This window comes from Gossypium arboreum, chromosome 4 (genome assembly GCF_025698485.1).
Source record: "Gossypium arboreum isolate Shixiya-1 chromosome 4, ASM2569848v2, whole genome shotgun sequence".
Taxonomy (NCBI): Eukaryota; Viridiplantae; Streptophyta; class Magnoliopsida; order Malvales; family Malvaceae; genus Gossypium; species Gossypium arboreum.
Genome location: NC_069073.1, coordinates 44587219 through 44599394, shown reverse-complemented (window position 1 = coordinate 44599394; position 12176 = coordinate 44587219).

Sequence of the window (12176 nt, the reverse complement as noted above, 5' to 3'; positions counted from 1 at the left end):
TGTCATATACAGTGACGCATCCTTGCTTGGGTTAGGTTGTGTGTTGATGCAAGAAGGTCGAGTTGTGGCTTACGCGTCGAGACAACTAAAGCCGCATGAGAGAAACTATCCGACCCATGACCTTGAACTAGCAGCCATAGTGTTCGCCTTGAAGATATGGCGGCATTACTTGTTTGGAGAAAGGTGTCACATTTATTCGGACCACAAGAGTCTAAAATATTTGATGACTCAGAGAGATTTAAACCTGCGACAAAGATGTTGGCTTGAGTTGTTGAAAGACTATGAACTCATCATTGATTATCACCCGGGAAAGGCCAACGTGGTGGCCGATGCTTTAAGTCGCAAGGCACTGTTTGCTTTGAGAGCGATGGATGCTCATCTATCTGTTTTACCCGATGAGGTGCTAGTAGTCGAATTAGAGACCAAACCGTTATTGATTCATCAAGTACTCGAATCTCAGAAGGTCGACGCCGAATTGGTCTCTAAGCGAGCCGAATGTGTTTCGAATGAGGAATCGAAATTTCAGATTGACGACCATGATTGCTTGACGTTCAAGGGTCGATTATGTATTCCAAGGAATTCGGAACTTGTTTCGATGATTTTGAACGAGGCTCACAGTAGTCGAATGTCAATCCACCCGGGTAGTACTAAAATGTACAATGACCTGAAACGCCAATTTTGGTGGCCCGGTATGAAACGAGACATTTCTGAATTTGTTTCAAGGTGTCTGATATGTCAACAAGTGAAAGCGGAACATCAAGTGCCATCGGGATTACTTCAGCCGATCACGATACCCGAGTGGAAATGGGATCGAGTCACCATGGACTTTGTATCCGGACTGCCATTGTCAATGAGTAAGAAGGATGCGATCTGGGTCATTGTTGATAGACTGACCAAGTCTGCTCATTTTATTCCTGTCCGCACGGATTTTTCGCTTGATAAATTGGCGAATTATCGTCTCCCAAATTATTCGATTGCATGGGGTGCCTATTTCTATCGTGTCGGATAGAGACCCAAGATTTACATCGCAATTTTGGAAGAAATTGCAAGAGGCTTTGGGTACCAAGCTACATTTTAGCACTGCTTTTCACCCCCAAACCGATGGTCAATCCGAACGGATAATTCAAATACTCGAGGATATGTTGAGATGTTGCATCCTTGAGTTTAGTGGTTCATGGAAACGGTATTTACCTTTGGTTGAATTCGCCACAACAATAGCTTTCAATCAAGTATTAAGATGGCGCCTTACGAGGCTTTATACGGTCGTAAATGCCGTACCCTACTATTCTGGACTGAACTTAGTGAAGGTAAAATCTTCGGGGTTGATTTGGTTAAGGATGCCGAGCAAAAAGTTCGAGTAATTCGTGAAAGTTTGAAGGTCGCCGGATCGCCAAAAGTCGTATCGGATTTGAAAAGGAAAGACATTGAATATCGGGTTGGAGACAAGGTATTTCTCAAAGTCTCACCGGAAGAAGGTGCTTAGATTTGGCCGTAAGGGAAAATTGAGTCCGAGATTCATCGGTCCGTATGAAGTATCCGAACGAGTTGGACCGATCGCATACCGATTAATTTTACCCCGAGCTCGAAAAGATTCACAACGTTTTTCATGTCTCGATGCTTCGACGATATAGGTCTGATCCATCGCACGTAATCACTCCATCTGAGATTGAGATTCAGCCTAATTTGAGCTATGAAGAAGAGCCGATTCGCATTCTGATGCGTGGGGTAAAAAAGTTGCGAAATAAGAAAATTCCATTAGTGAAGGTGTTGTGGCATAAACACGGAATTGAAGAAGCCACTTGGGAACTTGAGGACTCTATGAAAGAGCGATACCCGAGCCTATTTACCGGTAAGATTTTCGGGGACGAAAATTTCTTAAGTGGGGGAGAGTTGTGACAGCCCCAAATTGACCCTAGTCGGGAAGTGGTTTCGAGACCACAAAACCGAGTCATAAAATTTATTTAAAATTTTATTTGCATATCTTATATGTGTGATAGTACTTGTATAAAAATTTGATGTTTTAATTTTATAGGAGGAATGTGAATTTTGCTTGAAAGGATTTAGTTGAGAGACTTAGAGAATTATGATAGGTAAATGAGTAAGGACCAAATAGTATTAAAATAGGAAATATTGGATTTGCATGTCAAAATGCCCAATCCATGTTAAGTGGCCGCCAAGCAAGGCTTCATCCCACCAAGTTATGTTGTTTATCATTTTATATTGGCAAGTAAAATTAAAATAGATGAGAAATAGAGATTAATAAAAGAGATAATGGAAGAGGAGTGTTCATCTTCTTCTCCATCTTGCCAAAACCGAAACTAAGGGAAGGAAATAGAGAGGTCTTCATTTATGAAGTTCGCAACCCTTTTGCTAGTTGGAGGTGAGTCTTGAAGTGTTGTTTAAACCTTTGTTTATACATGTTTATCCAATTGTTGCATACATTTTAACAATGTCAAGAAACTCAAGACTACTATGGAGATTTGGAGCACTAAGCCGTACATCAAGAGTTAGGGGTAGAGGTTGTTTTCATGTTATATGGCATAAGTAGAGGTTGAAATGAGGTTGGAATTGTGAAATCATTAGTTGGGTAGCAAATGGTGCATTCGGCCACATGGGGTAAAATGGGATGTTCATCTTATTTGTTGTTTCTTTCTCATGAGAAATGGGTCAAGTGTTCATGAGATAAAATGTTGTGATTTGATGAGTTAAAGGTGATAGCATAGTTGATATATTTATATATATACATATTCGACCATCAATAAGGAGCATATGCGATGTCGAGTTGAGCTTGGTCATTCGGCCATAGATGCATATATATGTAAGCCCATTCGTAATATTACCTTAGGATTACGTATACATATAACCGACTGAAAATGAGAAATTAACAAGGGTGATTGCCGAATGCCCAAGTATGGATATGCATGTGTGATTGGACTCTTGATAGTATGGTGATTGCATAAGGTTATTAGCGAATAGCTCAAAAGCATAAAGTAGAAATATATGAATTTGTCATGTGTCTCCTATGCTATGAAATTATTAATATTTTGATATAAATATTTAGCAAGACAGTTAAACTAGTTAACTTATTGATTTAGCACAAGAAGTTAAAGGGGAGAATCAAGCAAAGGCAAGGGAAAGAGCATCGAGTAGTTGAGTTGGAACCGTTTTACCTAACACAAGGTAAGTCATTAAGCATATATTTGTTATTGATTAAATGATCGTAATATCTACATAATTGTGTTTAATGAGATGAAATATATACGAATGTATGTGTATGAAAAGATGATATTGATGAATGTAAAAGAGATAGTGAAAAGTGTAGAAAATTTGCTTTCGGCACTAAGTGTGCGGGCAATAAGTGTGTACGGTGACGAGAATGGCACTAAGTGTACAAGCTGGAAATATATGGCACTAAGTGTGCGAGCTCAAATTATATAGCACTATGTGTGCGAGCTGATTTTATAGCACCAAGTGTGCGAATTTGATTATATAGCACTATGTGTGCGAGCTGATTTTATAGCACTAAGTGTGCGGATTCACTATATGCTATTGCATTACAATTGGCACTGAGTGTGCGACATTATCGAGTTAATCCCGGACAGCGGATCGGGTAAGTACCTTGAGCTCATGACGAATAGGCAATATGCTCATGCTCGGGGTTGAGCTTGGTAAGCTTTAAATCTATGTGATGATTGCAATTGTATGATTATGGTGAAAATGAGTTGGTGTGTGAAAATGCCTCAAATATCTTATTGTACGGAATATGAAATGTGGATGTATGACTTGGTATGAGATTGAACCGAAAGGTCCGAGGAATTATGGTATAGTTTTGATATGGATGGAGTACCTAGCGTCGTTTATCGTTTCATGTTGTGATAATTTTATTAATGGATGGTTGATGAATGCTTATGACTTACTGAGTTATAAACTCACTCGGTGTTTTCTTGTCACCCATTTTAGGTCTCTTGGACTCATATTGTTTGCGTGCTCGGAACCGTCGTTGAAGTCATCACACCGGCTGGAAATCTTTTGGTATTGTCTTCGTAGTTAAACTAGGAGAACATTTGGCATGTATAGGCTATTTTGTTTTGTTGAATTGTGGGTTGTAAACTTTAAGCCATGCGAAAATGGCCTATGTGGTCGGTTGAGTGTGATCCTAAAACCTATAGTCACGAGCCTTAGAAACCTTAATTTTGATAAGGTGGCCATAGTTGTATTATGTATGATGAAATAGTTGGCCATGGAAGAATTATGAAATAGTCATTGTTTGCTTCAGTAACAGATGCTGCCAGCAGTAGTGAGGTGAGATGGAAAAATCACTAAAAATAGTATAAGTAGAATTAAATAGTGAATAAATTATGAAATTGAACCTTGATGAATCTATTTTCATATGGACAAAACGAAATGACCATATGAGTCGTATTTTAAGAGATATTCGAGATTTTGTGAGACAGGGCCAGAACAGTTTCTGGATCCTCTGTTTCGACTTTGAAAATTTACTATAAATTATCCAGAAACAATTAGGAGTCATGCCTTATATGCATAGATTCCCCTTTGAGTATAGTTTCATTAGAAACAAACAGCATGATCATTGGAGCTCTGTACGAGATGATATCCAGGTTGTAATGCGCAAAGGTCAGTGTAGTCGAACTCTGAAACAGGGGTGACTTTAACTAATAAACTGTACTAATTGGCTTGACCAAAAATTCTATAAAAAAATGTGTAGATGGGATTATGAGTCTAGTTTCAGGGAAAATTGACGGAACTTATTTTTGAGTTCTGTAACTCGAGATATGACTTTTAAGGTGACAGTGACGCAGTTAACTAGCCTGCCTGGAACAGAAATCAAATATTTCAGAGAGACAAATAAAGGGAAGTAAGCCCGGTAACACCACGTGGTCAAATCCGGTGACGGTCACGGGTTTGGGGTGTTACATGCCCAAACATCCTAGTGACATGTCACTTGTATCCTAATCTATTCCTAAGGTTCAAACGGGCGTTTTCCTCGATCACACATCTTTGCCATCTTCCACGGAATATCGAAATTGATACTTCGGTGATAGTTCATACTCATCAAGTAATTCACATAATTACATATTATTCAACAATAACCACAAAGCATAATATTTCATGATAATAATTAGCATCATATCATATAAACGACATTAAATTGCTTAAAATGACAATTATGTTACTACATTTACACATGAACTTACCTTGGTACCAAAATATAAAGATTTTGCAATTTAGTCCACAATCTTTTCTTTTCCTCGATCGCGACTTGAATCTCGTTTCTCTTGATCTATAATTCCAAATTAATCTTATTTAATATATAAATTCATCAAAACAACATTTAATATGAACTTTGGAAAAATTACACTTTTGCCCCTAAACTTTTGCATAATTACACTTTTGCCCCTTGGCTCGGGAATTAAACTTTATTCCTTATTCTTATGTTTTATAACATGCTGATCACTTTTCCCTTCTATGGCAACATCAAATTCTCTCTCTAACATATACTTGTGACTATTAGGTATTTTTGCCGATTAAGCCCTTTTACTCGTTTTCACTCAAAGCCGAGTAGCACAAGTTGTCTAACATAATTTAAAACCTCATATTCTATCATAAAACATCAAAATACACAAATTTCACCTATGGGTATTTTTCAAATATAAACCCTAGGTTGAATTATTGCTAACATAAACTTAATCGAGCTAAGGATTCCAAAAACGTAAAGAACATTAAAAGCGGGCTTGGAATCACTTACTATGGAGCTTGGAAGCTTGAAACAAACCCTAGCTATGGAGAACCCTTGAAATTTCGGCCTAATGAAGAAGATGGACAAAATTGGCTTTTAATTTTGTTTTAATTCATTTTAATAACTAAATGACCAAAATACCCTTACTACTAAACTTTCCAAAAATTCCTTCCATGTCCTAATTTTGTCCATGAACTTAAAATTGGTCAAATTGCTATTTAAGACCTCCTCATTAATATTCCAAAACAATTTCATACTAAAACTTCTAGAATGCAAGTTTTGCGACTTATTCGATTTAGTCCCTACTTTCAATTTAAGCACTTTAGGCATAGAATTTCATCACGAAATTTTCACACAATCATGCAATCATATCATAATCATCAAAATAATTATAAAATAATTATTTCTATCTCGAATTTGTGGTCACGAAACCACTATTCCGATTAAGCCCTAATTCAGGATATTACAATACCACTACAATGTTAATGTATATGTTGAATTGTACTTGAATTTAATATAGCATGAATTGCTTGATTGTGGAATTGAGAAAGCATGAAGGTAATAGAGATAGTAGAGTTCCTGTTTGAACCTAGGAAATAAATTGGATATTCATACCATAACATATGAGTTATTGTGAACTAGTGTAAGACATGTCTAGGACATACATCGGCCACATTATGAGAGCTTGTGTAAGACTATGTCTGGGACATGGCATCGGCATTGAGACGAGTGTTAGTGTAAGACATGTCTGGGACATGCATCGGCCTCGAGACGTAAGACAGTGTAAGACATGTCTTAGGCATGCATCAGCTACGAGATGTGTCAGTGTAAGACCATGTTTGGGACACGTCATCCGCAAAGATATGCTAGAGCTTGTGTAAGACCATGTCTGGGACATGGCATCGGCACCTTACCCCATGTTTGAGGCTTAATGAATATCTAAAAGTGTTCCAAATGGTTCAACAGTGAAAGTTATGATTTCAAGTTATCGAGGAAAGTATAACTATGTTGTGAGTGGTACAGGTACCTGTTTGGTATATATAGAATATAAGCCCATTTTATGATATATGATATGTACTGAATATTGATGAGTAAGTGTTGCTTATGCCCAATTTTATGATATGATATTGTTGATGAATGGTAAAGTTATGTTGTATATTCATTTATGTGCAACTTACTAAGCTTTATGCTTACTCCCTCTCCTTTTTTCATTTTCTTATAGTGCCGCCTATCTAGCTCAAGGATTAACGGAAGTCAGAGATATCGATCATACTATCAACTGAAGCATTAGGTATAGGTTGATTTATATTTTTAAATATTGCGTGTATAGGGAATTTGTGACAGCCCAAAATAGACCCTAGCCGGAATGTGGTTTCGGGACCACTAAACCGAGTCATAAAAATAATTAATTGTTATATTCCATGCTTACTATGTGTGTGCATGCATATGTGGAAATTTCATTCTCTAATTTTACCCATTTGTATGAGAAAGTATTAAATAGGGATCAAAGTGAAACATGGTGAAATATGATAGGCTAATTTTAAATGGCTTGTTAGTACATGTTAACAAAAGGTGGAGTTGCATGTCAAATAATCCCTTCCTAAGGAGGAGTGGCCGCCATGACAAGGTTATGGGCAAGGAACATGTTTCCAACATGTTTTGCTAGTGGTGTATGTAGGAAGTCATAAAATAAAGACTAGCATTAAAAAAAAATTGTTCATCCATTCTAAACACTTTGGCGAATGTCCTAAAGAAAGAAAAGAAAAATTTGTTCATCCTTTCTCATCTTCTTGGCGAAAATACTAAGGGAAAGGGGAGGATTTTTGCTTCATGCTTGGGTTGGAAGAGACCTAGAAGGAGATTTGGCTAAGTTTGCATCAAGATTAAGGTATGTATGAGGTTGTGTTGGGAGTTTCATGCATGGTTTGGTTGCTAATTTGATGTGCATGTTAGCCATGGCTCAAATCCTTGTTATGCCATGGAAATGGTATTTGGCCAAAGTTGTTATGGTGATAAAGCCATTGCATGCTAAGTGTGAAGCTTGATGATGATGCATGCAATGATGGATTGTCTACTCTTGAGTAAGATTTTGAGTTTTCTTTTGTGTTTAACCATGATTGAAGTTGAATGGAGCATGATTGTCATATTCGCCATGATGCATTCATGAGCATGGTTCATGCTTCTTGCATGTTAGTTAAAATTTGTATTTTGGATGGCTATGGACACCTTGAAATTCGCCATGCTCATATTGTATATATATGTTTGCACATGATGTTTTGGCTATGAAGTAAGTGATGAATATATTGGTTTAAAGAAGAAGATGTGGAAGAATGCTTGTGAAATTGCAAGCACAATTCGCCTAGCACACATATAAGTGCTTGATGCTATATTATAAGTTTTGGGCCACAATGTGCAAAGCATTAACTAGTAAAATGCATGCTGTTTTGTGAGGTATTATGCAAAATTGGCCTCAACATGTACATGAATATTCGCCTTGGGTAGCCTATTGAAGGCCTTAGCTTTTCCTTGATGCTGAAATAAATTGTATTGAATTGCTTGATGTAGTATAAAATGTGCATGACCATTGTGTATTCAAGCTAAAGAGTGGCCATATGACCATTTAAACTCCTTGTCATATTCGCCATAAGCAAGCACAATGAGGTTTTAATAAATTGAATTTGTTTGAATTAGCTCAAGAGCTAAGAGGGCCACAATTGGACAAGGGAAGGAAAAGGTGATCGAATAGCCGAAAAAGCCGTTCGACAACATCCGAGGTAAGTCCTCAAGAAGTGACCTTACTTGAATTATGTGAGATGAAGTATGGATGTGTATGATTATTGATTTATGTGTGTATGAGAAATTGAATGATACCCGGCTAAGTCCCGGCGAATATGCTTGTGAATATATGTGCGTTTGAGCCTTAGTAACGAAAATGAAATATGTATGTCCAATGATTATTGATGTATGTGTACATGAGAAATTGAATGATATCCGGCTAAGCCCCAAGACAATTATGTTGAAATTATATCCGGTTAAGACCAAAGGCAATTGTGCTAGTGGCTATATCCGGCTAAGACCAAGGCATTCGTGCGAGTTATTCTATCCGGCTAAGACCAAGGCATTTGTGCACGTGATTATATCCGGTTATATTCAAGAATCTTGGGCTGGAGGTGAGTGTTGGTTGCTGTAATGAATTCAATTAGTACACTCGAAAAGCCCAAAGGATAAGGTACGTTATATGTGCATTGGAAAGTCGACATGTTTGAGCAACATTCGCTCAATCGACTAATGAATTTCAGTTATTGAATTGATTGATACTTTGTGAAAGTATATAATGATGAAGTGTGAAGTAAGAATGTGTATTAATGAAATGATGCATTTGGCTATGTGAATGTATTGCTGTAATTAGAGTTGATTATATTCCTTGAGACTTACTAAGCATAAAAAAATGCTTACCCGTTACTTTGGCTCTCTGTTTTATAGATTTCGCCGATAGCAATCGGATTCGGGATCAATAAAGTCGAAGTCATCCACACTATCCACGCCTCTATTTTGGTATAAATTTTGGTTGAACTTTGAAATGGCATGTATAGGACTACCCCTTGTTGGTTGAATATGTTGTGATGTATATATGTACGGCCATGCGAAAATGGCTCGTAAAAGTGAAGTATCGACTTAGACTAATTGTGGGTTGTATGTATATATTTGGTGTCATGATGTGGCTATGGCTTGGAAATGGGAATGTTGGTCATATGATCAGCCATTGGCATGGTTAAAATGATCATATATGAACCTATGTATGGCAAGACTAGTTGGTTCATGGAGACTACCAAATAGGTAAGACCTACCTTAAAAACAGATGCTGCCAGCTGCAGTGAAGTGAATGCAAAAAATCACCAAAATTCGTAGGAATGGAATTAAATAGTGAATAAGCTATGTAAATGAACCTTGATGAGTCTATTTTCATATGGAAGAAACGAAATGGTCATAGGAGTTACATGTTAAGAGATATTAAAGCTATTGTGAGACAGGGCCAGAACGGTTTCTGGGTTCCCTGTCGCAACTTTAAAAATTTAATATAAATTATCCAAAAAGAATTAGGAGACATACCTTATATGTACAGATTCCATTTTGATCTTAGTTTCATTAGAAACAAACGGCACCAGCATTAAAGCCCTGTACAGAGAGATATTCAAGTTATACCGCGCGAAGGTCAGAGCAGTCAATCCCTGTAACATGGGTGACTTTAACTAATAAACTGTACCAATTGGCCCGACCAAAAATTCTAGAAATAAATCCATGGATGGATATATGAGTCTAAATTCAGGGAAAATTTACGAAACCAGTTTCCGAGTTTTGAAACTCGAGATATGATTTTTAAGACGACAGTGACGCAGATTTCCAGCCTGACTGGAAATGTCAAATGGATGGGCAAAACAAGTGAACTTGGCTTGTTAACCCCTCGTGTCCGACACCGGTGATGGTCTCGGGTTCGGGGTTTTACAATTTTATTGGTATCAGAGCCACGGTTTAGTCGATTCTAGGACTACCGTGATGTGTTTGGGGTCTAGCTATACATGCCATTAAATGATGAATCGATAGTGTGGTGATTTACGACAATTTGACTTTGTGTTTGTTTATAGCAATGGATCCCGATCCCAACCGAAGCGATAGCTGATGATGTGGAGAGTGTGGCGCTGCTCCATGAAGGGACAGCGCCATGGGACTCTCAACCTATGGCCAGCAATCCTAATGACGAGGCTAGGCAAGCCTTTTATAGTGTGATGAACGAATGGTTTAATCAATACATTCGAACCAACACGGTGTTCCACAACCTCCATTCCCGACAAATGCAACCCCGCACCTACAATACCTCCGGTGGATGACCAAATAAGGTCAAGTAAGCCCCAATCGATAGGATTCAAAACATGGGGCCACTGAATTTAAGGCTACGGATGATGATGATGCCGAAGCGAGCTGAATTTTGGTTAGATAACACTATCCGGTGCTTGATGAGCTATCCTGTACACCCGATGAGTGCTTAAAGTGTACCATCTCCTTGCTACGCGAGTCCGCCTACTATTGGTGGAGTACTCGACTTCGTGGTGCCTAGAGAGCAAGTGACTTGGGAATTCTTTCAAACCGAGTTTCAAAAAGTATATCGATCGAGATTCATCGACCAAAAGCGGAGGGAATTCCTTGATCTTAAGCAAGGTTCGATGTCGCCATCGACTCTGAACGAAAATTTGTGAGGCTTAGCCAGACGCAGCGAGAATGCATTTCGTCCGAAGCTATTATGTAAACGCTTGAGGATGGGCTGAATGATGATATAAGGATGTTTGTTGGCATCCTCGAGATATGAGAGTTCATAGTACTTGTTGAGCGAGCTTGTAAAGCCAAGAGCTTAGAAAGGAGAAACAAAAAGCTGATGTGGGAACCGGAGAATTCGAAGAGGTCCTCGGAAAGTCTCTTCAACAAGCATCGAAGAGATTTCGAGATGATGTGAGCCGGTCTAGAGGCGTTTCGGGCTTTTCTAGACGAGGACGCGATCGACCCCCTGTGACCACACGAGTCACCTCGATCGCCGGTGGTGGAAATGATCGCCGAGAGGGCGGAGTGTCCACATTGTGGCAAATGGCATTCGGGGAGCTGTTGGTTTCGTGATCGCTCCTGCTATAAGTGTGGATCGGCCGACCACTTTATGAAGGATTGCCCGAGGATGCATGAACAGAATGTAAGTCAGAGTGCAAACCCGGTGCTACCATCGCCGAGGTAGGCCACCTAGAAATATGGGCAATGTCGATGGCGGTCGAGAGGATCTAGAGATGCTACCATCGATCTCGAGGCTCGTGCTCCTGCTAGGACTTATGCCATACGCGCACGCGAGGATGCTGCCTCTCCAGATGTTATTACCGGTACTTTCACTCTTTTCAATACAAATGTGATTGCTTTGATTGACCCTGGTTCTACTCATTCATATATATGTGAAACCTTAGCATCCAGTAAGACTTTGCCCATTGAGTCTACTGAGTTTGTAATTCGGGTGTCAAACCCCTTGGGTCATTACGTGCTTGTCAACAAAGTGTGCAAGAAAAGTCCCCTAGTGTTCGAGGTTCTTGTTTTTCGGCGGACTTGATGCTTTTGCCGTTCGATGAGTTCGACGTTATTCTTGGTTTGGATTGGTTGACCATGCACGATGCGGTTGTAAATTGCAAGAGCAAGACTATCGATTTGAGGTGCGCGAATAATGAAATAATTCGGGTTGAGTCTACGGACTTAAAGGGTTGCCACCGTAATATCGCCGATGTTGGCCCGAAATATGTAAGAAAAGGGTGCGGCGTACCTTACGTATGTACTCGATGACAAGGAATCAGAAAAGAAACCCGAATCTGTGCCCGTGGTTTGTGAATACCCGGAT